The sequence below is a fragment of the Triturus cristatus genome, chromosome 8 (genome assembly GCF_964204655.1).
Source record: "Triturus cristatus chromosome 8, aTriCri1.1, whole genome shotgun sequence".
Classification (NCBI taxonomy): domain Eukaryota; kingdom Metazoa; phylum Chordata; class Amphibia; order Caudata; family Salamandridae; genus Triturus; species Triturus cristatus.
In genome coordinates this window covers 54,390,234-54,406,956 of record NC_140591.1, presented here as the reverse complement: position 1 = coordinate 54,406,956, position 16,723 = coordinate 54,390,234, and the positions used below count along the sequence as shown (strand labels likewise).

General features: G+C 37.6%; 7 non-coding genes across 7 annotated transcripts; all 7 read left to right on the top strand.

Annotated features, from left to right (window-relative positions):
- The first annotated feature begins 2,338 nt into the window (after positions 1–2,338).
- Positions 2,339–2,411, top strand: TRNAF-GAA (transfer RNA phenylalanine (anticodon GAA)). Its single transcript has one exon. It is a non-coding gene; the product is annotated as a tRNA-Phe (tRNA).
- Positions 2,412–3,507: 1,096 nt separating this feature from the next.
- On the top strand, positions 3,508–3,580 carry TRNAF-GAA (transfer RNA phenylalanine (anticodon GAA)). The gene has a single exon. It is a non-coding gene; the product is annotated as a tRNA-Phe (tRNA).
- A 2,844-nt stretch (positions 3,581–6,424) lies between these two features.
- Positions 6,425–6,497, top strand: TRNAF-GAA (transfer RNA phenylalanine (anticodon GAA)). The gene has a single exon. It is a non-coding gene; the product is annotated as a tRNA-Phe (tRNA).
- A 1,088-nt stretch (positions 6,498–7,585) lies between these two features.
- TRNAF-GAA (transfer RNA phenylalanine (anticodon GAA)) lies at positions 7,586–7,658 on the top strand. The gene has a single exon. It is a non-coding gene; the product is annotated as a tRNA-Phe (tRNA).
- Positions 7,659–10,502: 2,844 nt separating this feature from the next.
- On the top strand, positions 10,503–10,575 carry TRNAF-GAA (transfer RNA phenylalanine (anticodon GAA)). Its single transcript has one exon. It is a non-coding gene; the product is annotated as a tRNA-Phe (tRNA).
- Positions 10,576–13,419: 2,844 nt separating this feature from the next.
- TRNAF-GAA (transfer RNA phenylalanine (anticodon GAA)) lies at positions 13,420–13,492 on the top strand. The gene has a single exon. It is a non-coding gene; the product is annotated as a tRNA-Phe (tRNA).
- Positions 13,493–16,335: 2,843 nt separating this feature from the next.
- TRNAF-GAA (transfer RNA phenylalanine (anticodon GAA)) lies at positions 16,336–16,408 on the top strand. Its single transcript has one exon. It is a non-coding gene; the product is annotated as a tRNA-Phe (tRNA).
- Positions 16,409–16,723: the final 315 nt, after the last annotated feature.

The window sequence follows — 16,723 nt, the reverse complement described above, 5'->3', positions numbered from 1 at the left end:
TTGGCTGAGATATCTCAGTTGGGAGATCGTTAGACTGAAGAGCTTAAGGTACCTGATTCAATCCTGACTTTCAGCACAGTGCGAGGGGATCCTACATTCTTGCAAAATATTTCTTGAAATCAGCTCTAGTTTTTTTTTCTTTATTTCTCAAAATATTTTATCAACTGATCAACAACATGATAACTTCAACAAAAAGTTGTCTTTCTGTCCTCCTTCTAAACTTGCTTCCACCTCTCTTGCCATCAGCTTTGATGACGAATTTATCCCATTTTATACTTTTTTCAAAGTAAACTCTTGTCTGCATCAGCTTTCACTTCTCCTTGAACAAAGTTGTCAGTATTGAGATGACATAGCTTACCTACTCAGGCGACATACGTCTGTGTAATACAGTGCTGGTCCACTCAGAGTTTTAAAAGAAAAACGACCTAACATTTATCCCAAAACGCTACTCACCCATTTCACCAGTTAGCTGCTGAACAATGCAGAACACATTAAAACACAGCTCTAACCTCAGATTGAAAATCCAGGTTCTGCATCTCTGTTCTGTGATTGTTCAAAAAAAGAGGCTGAATACTATAGCTGCTGGCAGGCCGAAATAGCTCAGTTGGGAGAGTGTTAGACAGAAGATCTAAAGGTCCCTGGTTCGATCCCGGGTTTCGGCACATTTTGAACTTCTGCTTTGCATGCCACAAAGACTATTTTGAGTCAACTCATATTGACTTTGTTTATAATGATCAAAACCTTTTATCAAGATAATCGACAATACAATTAATTCAACATATTATTTACTTTCTGTCTTTCTTTCAAACTTGCTTCCACCTCTCTTGTATTCAACTTTGCCTCCTTTATTTCCCAATTCTTCCTTTAATTGAAAGTAAAGCTTTGCCTGCATCAGCCTCCAGTTCCCCTTATACAAAACTGTTAGTAGTCAGATGACCTAGCTTGCCGACCCTCGCCATATAGGTCTGTGTTTCTGAGTATAAGTCCATTCATAGTTTACAAACATCATCTAACTAACTTGGCTACTAAAAAGGAAATTCACCAATCAGACCAATTTAGCTACTGAATAATACTGGACAATTTAACACATAACTGCACATGCAGATAGAGTGACCAGGTTCTGCATTTATCTTTAACAATTATAAAAAATACAACAGAAAGCCAAAATTGCCAGCTGGATGAAATAGCTCAGTTGGGAGAGCAGTAGACTGAAGATCTAAAGGTCCCTGGTTCAATCCCGGGTTTAGGCACATTTTGAACTTCTGCTTTGCATGCCACAAATGCTATTTGGAGTCAACTCATATTGACGTTGTTTATAATGATCAAAACCTTTTATCAAGCTGATCGATAAGACGACCATTTCAACATATTTTTTACATTCTGTCTTTCTGTCAAACTTGCTTCCACCTCTCTTGTATTCAACTTTACCTGCTTTATTTGCCAATTCTTCCTTTAATTGAAAGTAAAGCTTTGCCTGCATCAGCCTCGAGTTCCCCTTATACAAAACTGTTAGTAGTCAGATGACCTAGTTTGCCTACCCTCGCCATATAGGTCTGTGTGTCTGAGTATAAGTCCATTCATAGTTTACAAACATCTTCTAACTAACTTGGCTCCTAAAAAGGAAATTCACCCATCAGACCAATTTAGCTGCTGAATAATATTGGACAATTTAACACATAACTGCACATGCAGATAGAATGACCAGGGTCTGCATTTATCTTTAACAATTATCAAAAATACAACAGAAAGCCAAAATGGCCAGCTGGATGAAATAGCTCAGTTGGGAGAGTGTTAGATTGAAAATCTAAAAGTCCCTTGTTCAATGCTGGGTTTCGGAAAAGTCTGAGAGGTTTCTTGCTTCTCACAAAATATTTCTTGGTATCAGCTCAAGTTTTTCTTTCTTTATTTATCAAAATATTTGATCAACTGATCGACAACATGATCAATTCAACATAGAATTGTCTTTCTGTCCTCCTTCTAAATTTGCTTCCACCTCTCTTGCATTCAGCTTCGACTACAAATGTTTCCTATTTCATGCTTTTTTGTAAAGTAAACTCTTGTCTGCATCAGCTTCCACTTCTCCTTGAACACAGATTTCAGTATTCAGATGACATAGCTTACCTACTCAGGCCAAATACCTCTGTGTAATATGGTGCTAGTCCATTCAGAGTAAAAAACAAAAGCTACCTAACCTGGATCCGAAAAATGCTATTTACCTATTGCACCCGTTAACTGATGAATGATACAGGACATCTTAAAACATAGCTCTAGCATGAGGTTGAGCATCTATTTTCTTGGGAAGTTTAAAAGAAAGGATGAAGACCCAAACTACCAGCAGGCTGAAATAGCTCAGTTGGGAGAGCGTTAGACTGAAGATCTAAAGGTCCCTGGTTCAATCCCGGGTTTCGGCACAATTTCAACTTCTGCTTTTCATGTCACAAAAGCTGTTTGGAGTTAAATCAACGCTCTTCTTTATCAAAACCTTTTATCAATCTGATCAACAACACAATCAATTCAACATATTATTTACTTTCTGTCTTCCTTTCAAACTTGCTTCCACCTCTCTTGTATTCAACTATGCCTCATTTATTTGCAACTTCTTGCTTTATTTTAAAGTAAAGCTTTGCCTGCATCAGCCTCCAATTCCCCTTATACAAAACTGTCAGTAGTCAGATGACATAGCTTGTACACCCTGGCCATATAGGTCTGTGTTTCAGAGTATAAGTTAATTCAAAGTTTAGAAAAAAAAATTCTACCTACCTTGTCCCCTAAAAAGGATATTCACTCATCAGACCAAGTTACCTGCTGAATGATACTGGACACTTTAACACATAACTATGAACGAAAATAGAATGACCAGGTGCTGTATGTATCGTCTACAATTATTAATAATACATCAGGAGGCCACAGGGACTTGTTGGCTGAAATATCTCAGTTGGGAGATCGTTAGACTGAAGAGCTTAAGGTACCTGATTCAATCCTGACTTTCAGCACAGTGCGAGTGGATCCTACATTCTTGCAAAATATTTCTTGAAATCAGCTCTATTTTTTTTTTCTTTATTTCTCAAAATATTTTATCAACTGATCAACAACATGATAACTTCAACAAAAAGTTGTCTTTCTGTCCTCCTTCTAAACTTGCTTCCACCTCTCTTGCCATCAACTTTGATGACGAATTTATCCCATTTTATACTTTTTTCAAAGTAAACTCTTGTCTGCATCAGCTTTCACTTCTCCTTGAACAAAGTTGTCAGTATTGAGATGACATAGCTTACCTACTCAGGCGACATACGTCTGTGTAATACAGTGCTGGTCCACTCAGAGTTTTAAAAGAAAAACGACCTAACATTTATCCCAAAAACGCTACTCACCCATTTCACCAGTTAGCTGCTGGACAATGCAGGACACATTAAAACACAGCTCTAACCTCAGATTGAAAATCCAGGTTCTGCATCTCTGTTCTGGGATTGTTCAAAAAAAGAGGCTGAATACTATAGCTGCTGGCAGGCCGAAATAGCTCAGTTGGGAGAGTGTTAGACTGAAGATCTAAAGGTCCCTGGTTCGATCCCGGGTTTCGGCACATTTTGAACTTCTGCTTTGCATGCCACAAAGACTATTTTGAGTCAACTCATATTGACTTTGTTTATAATGATCAAAACCTTTTATCAAGATAATCGACAATACAATTAATTCAACATATTATTTACTTTCTGTCTTTCTTTCAAACTTGCTTCCACCTCTCTTGTATTCAACTTTGCCTCCTTTATTTCCCAATTCTTCCTTTAATTGAAAGTAAAGCTTTGCCTGCATCAGCCTCCAGTTCCCCTTATACAAAACTGTTAGTAGTCAGATGACCTAGCTTGCCGACCCTCGCCATATAGGTCTGTGTTTCTGAGTATAAGTCCATTCATAGTTTACAAACATCATCTAACTAACTTGGCTCCTAAAAAGGAAATTCACCCATCAGACCAATTTAGCTACTGAATAATACTGGACAATTTAACACATAACTGCACATGCAGATAGAGTGACCAGGTTCTGCATTTATCTTTAACAATTATAAAAAATACAACAGAAAGCCAAAATTGCCAGCTGGATGAAATAGCTCAGTTGGGAGAGCAGTAGACTGAAGATCTAAAGGTCCCTGGTTCAATCCCGGGTTTAGGCACATTTTGAACTTCTGCTTTGCATGCCACAAATGCTATTTGGAGTCAACTCATATTGACGTTGTTTATAATGATCAAAACCTTTTATCAAGCTGATCGATAAGACAACCATTTCAACATATTTTTTACATTCTGTCTTTCTGTCAAACTTGCTTCCACCTCTCTTGTATTCAACTTTACCTGCTTTATTTGCCAATTCTTCCTTTAATTGAAAGTAAAGCTTTGCCTGCATCAGCCTCGAGTTCCCCTTATACAAAACTGTTAGTAGTCAGATGACCTAGTTTGCCTACCCTCGCCATATAGGTCTGTGTGTCTGAGTATAAGTCCATTCATAGTTTACAAACATCTTCTAACTAACTTGGCTCCTAAAAAGGAAATTCACCCATCAGACCAATTTAGCTGCTGAATAATATTGGACAATTTAACACATAACTGCACATGCAGATAGAATGACCAGGGTCTGCATTTATCTTTAACAATTATCAAAAATACAACAGAAAGCCAAAATGGCCAGCTGGATGAAATAGCTCAGTTGGGAGAGTGTTAGATTGAAAATCTAAAAGTCCCTTGTTCAATGCTGGGTTTCGGAAAAGTCTGAGAGGTTTCTTGCTTCTCACAAAATATTTCTTGGTATCAGCTCAAGTTTTTCTTTCTTTATTTATCAAAATATTTGATCAACTGATCGACAACATGATCAATTCAACATAGAATTGTCTTTCTGTCCTCCTTCTAAATTTGCTTCCACCTCTCTTGCATTCAGCTTCGACTACAAATGTTTCCTATTTCATGCTTTTTTGTAAAGTAAACTCTTGTCTGCATCAGCTTCCACTTCTCCTTGAACACAGATTTCAGTATTCAGATGACGTAGCTTACCTACTCAGGCCAAATACCTCTGTGTAATATGGTGCTAGTCCATTCAGAGTAAAAAAAAAAGCTACCTAACCTGGATCCGAAAAATGCTATTTACCTATTGCACCCGTTAACTGATGAATGATACAGGACATCTTAAAACATAGCTCTAGCATGAGGATGAGCATCTATTTTCTTGGGAAGTTTAAAAGAAAGGATGAAGACCCAAACTACCAGCAGGCTGAAATAGCTCAGTTGGGAGAGCGTTAGAATGAAGATCTAAAGGTCCCTGGTTCAATCCCGGGGTTCGGCACAATTTCAACTTCTGCTTTTCATGTCACAAAAGCTGTTTGGAGTTAAATCAAAGCTCTTCTTTATCAAAACCTTTCATCAATCTGATCAACAACACAATCAATTCAACATATTATTTACTTTCTGTCTTCCTTTCAAACTTGCTTCCACCTCTCTTGTATTCAACTATGCCTCATTTATTTGCAACTTCTTGCTTTATTTTAAAGTAAAGCTTTGCCTGCATCAGCCTCCAATTCCCCTTATACAAAACTGTCAGTAGTCAGATGACATAGCTTGTACACCCTGGCCATATAGGTCTGTGGTTCAGAGTATAAGTCAATTCAGAGTTTAGAAAAAAAAATTCTACCTACATTGTGCCCTAAAAAGGATATTCACTCATCAGACCAAGTTACCTGCTGAATGATACTGGACACTTTAACACATAACTATAAACGAAAATAGAATGACCAGGTTCTGTATGTATCATCTACAATTATTAATAATACATCAGGAGGCCACAGGGACTTGTTGGCTGAAATATCTCAGTTGGGAGATCGTTAGACTGAAGAGCTTAAGGTACCTGATTCAATCCTGACTTTCAGCACAGTGCGAGGGGATCCTACATTCTTGCAAAATATTTCTTGAAATCAGCTCTAGTTTTTTTTTCTTTATTTCTCAAAATATTTTATCAACTGATCAACAACATGATAACTTCAACAAAAAGTTGTCTTTCTGTCCTCCTTCTAAACTTGCTTCCACCTCTCTTGCCATCAACTTTGATGACGAATTTATCCCATTTTATACTTTTTTCAAAGTAAACTCTTGTCTGCATCAGCTTTCACTTCTCCTTGAACAAAGTTGTCAGTATTGAGATGACATAGCTTACCTACTCAGGCGACATACGTCTGTGTAATACAGTGCTGGTCCACTTAGAGTTTTAAAAGAAAAACGACCTAACATTTATCCCAAAAACGCTACTCACCCATTTCACCAGTTAGCTGCTGAACAATGCAGGACACATTAAAACACAGCTCTAACCTCAGGTTGAAAATCCAGGTTCTGCATCTCTGTTCTGGGATTGTTCAAAAAAAGAGGCTGAATACTATAGCTGCTGGCAGGCCGAAATAGCTCAGTTGGGAGAGCGTTAGACTGAAGATCTAAAGGTCCCTGGTTCGATCCCGGGTTTCGGCACATTTTGAACTTCTGCTTTGCATGCCACAAAGACTATTTTGAGTCAACTCATATTGACTTTGTTTATAATGATCAAAACCTTTTATCAAGATAATCAACAATACAATTAATTCAACATATTATTTACTTTCTGTCTTTCTTTCAAACTTGCTTCCACCTCTCTTGTATTCAACTTTGCCTCCTTTATTTCCCAATTCTTCCTTTAATTGAAAGTAAAGCTTTGCCTGCATCAGCCTCCAGTTCCCCTTATACAAAACTGTTAGTAGTCAGATGACCTAGCTTGCCGACCCTCGCCATATAGGTCTGTGTTTCTGAGTATAAGTCCATTCCTAGTTTACAAACATCATCTAACTAACTTGGCTCCTAAAAAGGAAATTCACCCATCAGACCAATTTAGCTACTGAATAATACTGGACAATTTAACACATAACTGCACATGCAGATAGAGTGACCAGGTTCTGCATTTATCTTTAACAATTATAAAAAATACAACAGAAAGCCAAAATGGCCAGCTGGATGAAATAGCTCAGTTGGGAGAGTGTTAGATTGAAAATCTAAATGTCCCTTGTTCAATGCTGGGTTTCGGAAAAGTCTGAGAGGTTTCTTGCTTCTCACAAAATATTTCTTGGTATCAGCTCAAGTTTTTCTTTCTTTATTTATCAAAATATTTGATCAACTGATCGACAACATGATCAATTCAACATAGAATTGTCTTTCTGTCCTCCTTCTAAATTTGCTTCCACCTCTCTTGCATTCAGCTTCGACTACAAATGTTTCCTATTTCATGCTTTTTTGTAAAGTAAACTCTTGTCTGCATCAGCTTCCACTTCTCCTTGAACACAGATTTCAGTATTCAGATGACATAGCTTACCTACTCAGGCCAAATACCTCTGTGTAATATGGTGCTAGTCCATTCAGAGTAAAAAACAAAAGCTACCTAACCTGGATCCGAAAAATGCTATTTACCTATTGCACCCGTTAACTGATGAATGATACAGGACATCTTAAAACATAGCTCTAGCATGAGGTTGAGAATCTATTTTCTTGGGAAGTTTAAAAGAAAGGATGAAGACCCAAACTACCAGCAGGCCGAAATAGCTCAGTTGGGAGAGCGTTAGACTGAAGATCTAAAGGTCCCTGGTTCAATCCCGGGTTTCGGCACAATTTCAACTTCTGCTTTTCATGTCACAAAAGCTGTTTGGAGTTAAATCAACGCTCTTCTTTATCAAAACCTTTTATCAATCTGATCAACAACACAATCAATTCAACATATTATTTACTTTCTGTCTTCCTTTCAAACTTGCTTCCACCTCTCTTGTATTCAACTATGCCTCATTTATTTGCAACTTCTTGCTTTATTTTAAAGTAAAGCTTTGCCTGCATCAGCCTCCAATTCCCCTTATACAAAACTGTCAGTAGTCAGATGACATAGCTTGTACACCCTGGCCATATAGGTCTGTGTTTCAGAGTATAAGTCAATTCAAAGTTTAGAAAAAAAAATTCTACCTACCTTGTCCCCTAAAAAGGATATTCACTCATCAGACCAAGTTACCTGCTGAATGATACTGGACACTTTAACACATAACTATGAACGAAAATAGAATGACCAGGTGCTGTATGTATCGTCTACAATTATTAATAATACATCAGGAGGCCACAGGGACTTGTTGGCTGAAATATCTCAGTTGGGAGATCGTTAGACTGAAGAGCTTAAGGTACCTGATTCAATCCTGACTTTCAGCACAGTGCGAGGGGATCCTACATTCTTGCAAAATATTTCTTGAAATCAGCTCTATTTTTTTTTTCTTTATTTCTCAAAATATTTTATCAACTGATCAACAACATGATAACTTCAACAAAAAGTTGTCTTTCTGTCCTCCTTCTAAACTTGCTTCCACCTCTCTTGCCATCAACTTTGATGACGAATTTATCCCATTTTATACTTTTTTCAAAGTAAACTCTTGTCTGCATCAGCTTTCACTTCTCCTTGAACAAAGTTGTCAGTATTGAGATGACATAGCTTACCTACTCAGGCGACATACGTCTGTGTAAAACAGTGCTGGTCCACTCAGAGTTTTAAAAGAAAAACGACCTAACATTTATCCCAAAAACGCTACTCACCCATTTCACCAGTTAGCTGCTGAACAATGCAGGACACATTAAAACACAGCTCTAACCTCAGATTGAAAATCCAGGTTCTGCATCTCTGTTGTGGGATTGTTAAAAAAAAGAGGCTGAATACTATAGCTGCTGGCAGGCCGAAATAGCTCAGTTGGGAGAGTGTTAGACTGAAGATGTAAAGGTCCCTGGTTCGATCCCGGGTTTCGGCACATTTTGAACTTCTGCTTTGCATGCCACAAAGACTATTTTGAGTCAACTCATATTGACTTTGTTTATAATGATCAAAACCTTTTATCAAGATAATCGACAATACAATTAATTCAACATATTATTTACTTTCTGTCTTTCTTTCAAACTTGCTTCCACCTCTCTTGTATTCAACTTTGCCTCCTTTATTTCCCAATTCTTCCTTTAATTGAAAGTAAAGCTTTGCCTGCATCAGCCTCCAGTTCCCCTTATACAAAACTGTTAGTAGTCAGATGACCTAGCTTGCCGACCCTCGCCATATAGGTCTGTGTTTCTGAGTATAAGTCCATTCATAGTTTACAAACATCATCTAACTAACTTGGCTCCTAAAAAGGAAATTCACCCATCAGACCAATTTAGCTACTGAATAATACTGGACAATTTAACACATAACTGCACATGCAGATAGAGTGACCAGGTTCTGCATTTATCTTTAACAATTATAAAAAATACAACAGAAAGCCAAAATTGCCAGCTGGATGAAATAGCTCAGTTGGGAGAGCAGTAGACTGAAGATCTAAAGGTCCCTGGTTCAATCCCGGGTTTAGGCACATTTTGAACTTCTGCTTTGCATGCCACAAATGCTATTTGGAGTCAACTCATATTGACGTTGTTTATAATGATCAAAACCTTTTATCAAGCTGATCGATAAGACAACCATTTCAACATATTTTTTACATTCTGTCTTTCTGTCAAACTTGCTTCCACCTCTCTTGTATTCAACTTTACCTGCTTTATTTGCCAATTCTTCCTTTAATTGAAAGTAAAGCTTTGCCTGCATCAGCCTCGAGTTCCCCTTATACAAAACTGTTAGTAGTCAGATGACCTAGTTTGCCTACCCTCGCCATATAGGTCTGTGTGTCTGAGTATAAGTCCATTCATAGTTTACAAACATCTTCTAACTAACTTGGCTCCTAAAAAGGAAATTCACCCATCAGACCAATTTAGCTGCTGAATAATATTGGACAATTTAACACATAACTGCACATGCAGATAGAATGACCAGAGTCTGCATTTATCTTTAACAATTATCAAAAATACAACAGAAAGCCAAAATGGCCAGCTGGATGAAATAGCTCAGTTGGGAGAGTGTTAGATTGAAAATCTAAAAGTCCCTTGTTCAATGCTGGGTTTCGGAAAAGTCTGAGAGGTTTCTTGCTTCTCACAAAATATTTCTTGGTATCAGCTCAAGTTTTTCTTTCTTTATTTATCAAAATATTTGATCAACTGATCGACAACATGATCAATTCAACATAGAATTGTCTTTCTGTCCTCCTTCTAAATTTGCTTCCACCTCTCTTGCATTCAGCTTCGACTACAAATGTTTCCTATTTCATGCTTTTTTGTAAAGTAAACTCTTGTCTGCATCAGCTTCCACTTCTCCTTGAACACAGATTTCAGTATTCAGATGACATAGCTTACCTACTCAGGCCAAATACCTCTGTGTAATATGGTGCTAGTCCATTCAGAGTAAAAAAAAAAGCTACCTAACCTGGATCCGAAAAATGCTATTTACCTATTGCACCCGTTAACTGATGAATGATACAGGACATCTTAAAACATAGCTCTAGCATGAGGTTGAGCATCTATTTTCTTGGGAAGTTTAAAAGAAAGGATGAAGACCCAAACTACCAGCAGGCCGAAATAGCTCAGTTGGGAGAGCGTTAGACTGAAGATCTAAAGGTCCCTGGTTCAATCCCGGGTTTCGGCACAATTTCAACCTCTGCTTTTCATGTCTCGAAAGCTGTTTGGAGTTAAATCAACGCTCTTCTTTATCAAAACCTTTTATCAATCTGATCAACAACACAATCAATTCAACATATTATTTACTTTCTGTCTTATTTTCAAACTTGCTTCCACCTCTCTTGTATTCAACTATGCCTCATTTATTTGAAACTTCTTGCTTTATTTTAAAGTAAAGCTTTGCCTGCATCAGCCTCCAATTCCCCTTATACAAAACTGTCAGTAGTCAGATGACATAGCTTGTACACCCTGGCCATATAGGTCTGTGTTTCAGAGTATAAGTCAATTCAGAGTTTAGAAAAAAAAATTCTACCTACATTGTCCCCTAAAAAGGATATTCACTCATCAGACCAAGTTACCTGCTGAATGATACTGGACACTTTAACATATAACTATAAACGAAAATAGAATGACCAGGTTCTGTATGTATCGTCTACAATTATTAATAATACATCAGGAGGCCACAGGGACTTGTTGGCTGAAATATCTCAGTTGGGAGATCGTTAGACTGAAGAGCTTAAGGTACCTGATTCAATCCTGACTTTCAGCACAGTGCGAGGGGATCCTACATTCTTGCAAAATATTTCTTGAAATCAGCTCTAGTTTTTTTTTCTTTATTTCTCAAAATATTTTATCAACTGATCAACAACATGATAACTTCAACAAAAAGTTGTCTTTCTGTCCTCCTTCTAAACTTGCTTCCACCTCTCTTGCCATCAGCTTTGATGACGAATTTATCCCATTTTATACTTTTTTCAAAGTAAACTCTTCTCTGCATCAGCTTTCACTTCTCCTTGAACAAAGTTGTCAGTATTGAGATGACATAGCTTACCTACTCAGACGACATACGTCTGTGTAATACAGTGCTGGTCCACTTAGAGTTTTAAAAGAAAAACGACCTAACATTTATCCCAAAAACGCTACTCACCCATTTCACCAGTTAGCTGCTGAACAATGCAGGACACATTAAAACACAGCTCTAACCTCAGATTGAAAATCCAGGTTCTGCATCTCTGTTCTGGGATTGTTCAAAAAAAGAGGCTGAATACTATAACTGCTGGCAGGCCGAAATAGCTCAGTTGGGAGAGCGTTAGACTGAAGATCTAAAGGTCCCTGGTTCGATCCTGGGTTTCGGCACATTTTGAACTTCTGCTTTGCATGCCACAAAGACTATTTTGAGTCAACTCATATTGACTTTGTTTATAATGATCAAAACCTTTTATCAAGATAATCGACAATACAATTAATTCAACATATTATTTACTTTCTGTCTTTCTTTCAAACTTGCTTCCACCTCTCTTGTATTCAACTTTGCCTCCTTTATTTCCCAATTCTTCCTTTAATTGAAAGTAAAACTTTGCCTGCATCAGCCTCCAGTTCCCCTTATACAAAACTGTTAGTAGTCAGATGACCTAGCTTGCCGACCCTCGCCATATAGGTCTGTGTTTCTGAGTATAAGTCCATTCATAGTTTACAAACATCATCTAACTAACTTGGCTCCTAAAAAGGAAATTCACCCATCAGACCAATTTAGCTACTGAATAATACTGGACAATTTAACACATAACTGCACATGCAGATAGAGTGACCAGGTTCTGCATTTATCTTTAACAATTATAAAAAATACAACAGAAAGCCAAAATTGCCAGCTGGATGAAATAGCTCAGTTGGGAGAGCAGTAGACTGAAGATCTAAAGGTCCCTGGTTCAATCCCGGGTTTAGGCACATTTTGAACTTCCGCTTTGCATGCCACAAATGCTATTTGGAGTCAACTCATATTGACGTTGTTTATAATGATCAAAACCTTTTATCAAGCTGATCGATAAGACAACCATTTCAACATATTTTTTACATTCTGTCTTTCTGTCAAACTTGCTTCCACCTCTCTTGTATTCAACTTTACCTGCTTTATTTGCCAATTCTTCCTTTAATTGAAAGTAAAGCTTTGCCTGCATCAGCCTCGAGTTCCCCTTATACAAAACTGTTAGTAGTCAGATGACCTAGTTTGCCTACCCTCGCCATATAGGTCTGTGTGTCTGAGTATAAGTCCATTCATAGTTTACAAACATCTTCTAACTAACTTGGCTCCTAAAAAGGAAATTCACCCATCAGACCAATTTAGCTGCTGAATAATATTGGACAATTTAACACATAACTGCACATGCAGATAGAATGATCAGGGTCTGCATTTATCTTTAACAATTATCAAAAATACAACAGAAAGCCAAAATGGCCAGCTGGATGAAATAGCTCAGTTGGGAGAGTGTTAGATTGAAAATCTAAAAGTCCCTTTTTCAATGCTGGGTTTCGGAAAAGTCTGAGAGGTTTCTTGCTTCTCACAAAATATTTCTTGGTATCAGCTCAAGTTTTTCTTTCTTTATTTATCAAAATATTTGATCAACTGATCGACAACATGATCAATTCAACATAGAATTGTCTTTCTGTCCTCCTTCTAAATTTGCTTCCACCTCTCTTGCATTCAGCTTCGACTACAAATGTTTCCTATTTCATGCTTTTTTGTAAAGTAAACTCTTGTCTGCATCAGCTTCCACTTCTCCTTGAACACAGATTTCAGTATTCAGATGACATAGCTTACCTACTCAGGCCAAATACCTCTGTGTAATATGGTGCTAGTCCATTCAGAGTAAAACAAAAAGCTACCTAACCTGGATCCGAAAAATGCTATTTACCTATTGCACCCGTTAACTGATGAATGATACAGGACATCTTAAAACATAGCTCTAGCATGAGGTTGAGCAACTATTTTCTTGGGAAGTTTAAAAGAAAGGATGAAGACCCAAACTACCAGCAGGCCGAAATAGCTCAGTTGGGAGAGCGTTAGACTGAAGATCTAAAGGTCCCTGGTTCAATCCCGGGTTTCGGCACAATTTCAACCTCTGATTTTCATGTCTCAAAAGCTGTTTGGAGTTAAATCAACGCTCTTCTTTATCAAAACCTTTTATCAATCTGATCAACAACACAATCAATTCAACATATTATTTACTTTCTGTCTTCTTTTCAAACTTGCTTCCACCTCTCTTGTATTCAACTATGCCTCATTTATTTGAAACTTCTTGCTTTATTTTAAAGTAAAGCTTTGCCTGCATCAGCCTCCAATTCCCCTTATACAAAACTGTCAGTAGTCAGATGACATAGCTTGTACACCCTGGCCATATAGGTCTGTGTTTCAGAGTATAAGTCAATTCAGAGTTTAGAAAAAAAAATTCTACCTACATTGTCCCCTAAAAAGGATATTCACTCATCAGACCAAGTTACCTGCTGAATGATACTGGACACTTTAACACATAACTATAAACGAAAATAGAATGACCAGGTTCTGTATGTATCGTCTACAATTATTAATAATACATCAGGAGGCCACAGGGACTTGTTGGCTGAAATATCTCAGTTGGGAGATCGTTAGACTGAAGAGCTTAAGGTACCTGATTCAATCCTGACTTTCAGCACAGTGCGAGGGGATCCTACATTCTTGCAAAATATTTCTTGAAATCAGCTCTAGTTTTTTTCTTTATTTCTCAAAATATTTTATCAACTGATCAACAACATGATAACTTCAACAAAAAGTTGTCTTTCTGTCCTCCTTCTAAACTTGCTTCCACCTCTCTTGCCATCAGCTTTGATGACGAATTTATCCCATTTTATACTTTTTTCAAAGTAAACTCTTGTCTGCATCAGCTTTCACTTCTCCTTGAACAAAGTTGTCAGTATTGAGATGACATAGCTTACCTACTCAGGCGACATACGTCTGTGTAATACAGTGCTGGTCCACTGAGAGTTTTAAAAGAAAAACGACCTAACATTTATCCCAAAAACGCTACTCACCCATTTCACCAGTTAGCTGCTGAACAATGCAGGACACATTAAAACACAGCTCTAACCTCAGATTGAAAATCCAGGTTCTGCATCTCTGTTCTGGGATTGTTCAAAAAAAGAGGCTGAATACTATAGCTGCTGGCAGGCCGAAATAGCTCAGTTGGGAGAGCGTTAGACTGAAGATCCAAAGGTCCCTGGTTCGATCCCGTGTTTCGGCACATTTTGAACTTCTGCTTTGCATGCCACAAAGACTATTTTGCGTCAACTCATATTGACTTTGTTTATAATGATCAAAACCTTTTATCAAGATAATCGACAATACAATTAATTCAACATATTATTTACTTTCTGTCTTTCTTTCAAACTTGCTTCCACCTCTCTTGTATTCAACTTTGCCTCCCTTATTTCCCAATTCTTCCTTTAATTGAAAGTAAAGCTTTGCCTGCATCAGCCTCCAGTTCCCCTTATACAAAACTGTTAGTAGTCAGATGACCTAGCTTGCCGACCCTCGCCATATAGGTCTGTGTTTCTGAGTATAAGTCCATTCATAGTTTACAAACATCATCTAACTAACTTGGCTCCTAAAAAGGAAATTCACCCATCAGACCAATTTAGCTACTGAATAATACTGGACAATTTAACACATAACTGCACATGCAGATAGAGTGACGAGGTTCTGCATTTTTCTTTAACAATTATAAAAAATACAACAGAAAGCCAAAATTTCCAGCTGGATGAAATAGCTCAGTTGGGAGAGCAGTAGACTGAAGATCTAAAGGTCCCTGGTTCAATCCCGGGTTTAGGCACATTTTGAACTTCTGCTTTGCATGCCACAAATGCTATTTGGAGTCAACTCATATTGACGTTGTTTATAATGATCAAAACCTTTTATCAAGCTGATCGATAAGACAACCATTTCAACATATTTTTTACATTCTGTCTTTCTGTCAAACTTGCTTCCACCTCTCTTGTATTCAACTTTACCTGCTTTATTTGCCAATTCTTCCTTTAATTGAAAGTAAAGCTTTGCCTGCATCAGCCTCGAGTTCCCCTTATACAAAACTGTTAGTAGTCAGATAACCTAGTTTGCCTTCCCTCGCCATATAGGTCTGTGTGTCTGAGTATAAGTCCATTCATAGTTTACAAACATCTTCTAACTAACTTGGCTCCTAAAAAGGAAATTCACCCATCAGACCAATTTAGCTGCTGAATAATATTGGACAATTTAACACATAACTGCACATGCAGATAGAATGACCAGGGTCTGCATTTATCTTTAACAATTATCAAAAATACAACAGAAAGCCAAAATGGCCAGCTGGATGAAATAGCTCAGTTGGGAGAGTGTTAGATTGAAAATCTAAAAGTCCCTTGTTCAATGCTGGGTTTCGGAAAAGTCTGAGAGGTTTCTTGCTTCTCACAAAATATTTCTTGGTATCAGCTCAAGTTTTTCTTTCTTTATTTATCAAAATATTTGATCAACTGATCGACAACATGATCAATTCAACATAGAATTGTCTTTCTGTCCTCCTTCTAAATTTGCTTCCACCTCTCTTGCATTCAGCTTCGACTACAAATTTTTCTTCTTTCATGCTTTTTTGTAAAGTAAACTCTTGTCTGCATCAGCTTCCACTTCTCCTTGAACACAGATTTCAGTATTCAGATGACATAGCTTACCTACTCAGGCCAAATACCTCTGTGTAATATGGTGCTAGTCCATTCAGAGTAAAAAACAAAAGCTACCTAACCTGGATCCGAAAAATGCTATTTACCTATTGCACCCGTTAACTGATGAATGATACAGGACATCTTAAAACATAGCTCTAGCATGAGGTTGAGCATCTATTTTCTTGGGAAGTTTAAAAGAAAGGATGAAGACCCAAACTACCAGCAGGCCGAAATAGCTCAGTTGGGAGAGTGTTAGACTGAAGATCTAAAGGTCCCTGGTTCAATCCCGGGTTTCGGCACAATTTCAACTTCTGCTTTTCATGTCACAAAAGCTGTTTGGAGTTAAATCAACGCTCTTCTTTATCAAAACCTTTTATCAATCTGATCAACAACACAATCAATTCAACATATTATTTACTTTCTGTCTTCCTTTCAAACTTGCTTCCACCTCTCTTGTATTCAACTATGCCTCATTTATTTGCAACTTCTTGCTTTATTTTAAAGTAAAGCTTTGCCTGCATCAGCCTCCAATTCCCCTTATACAAAACTGTCAGTAGTCAGATGACATAGCTTGTACACCCTGGCCATATAGGTCTGTGTTTCAGAGTATAAGT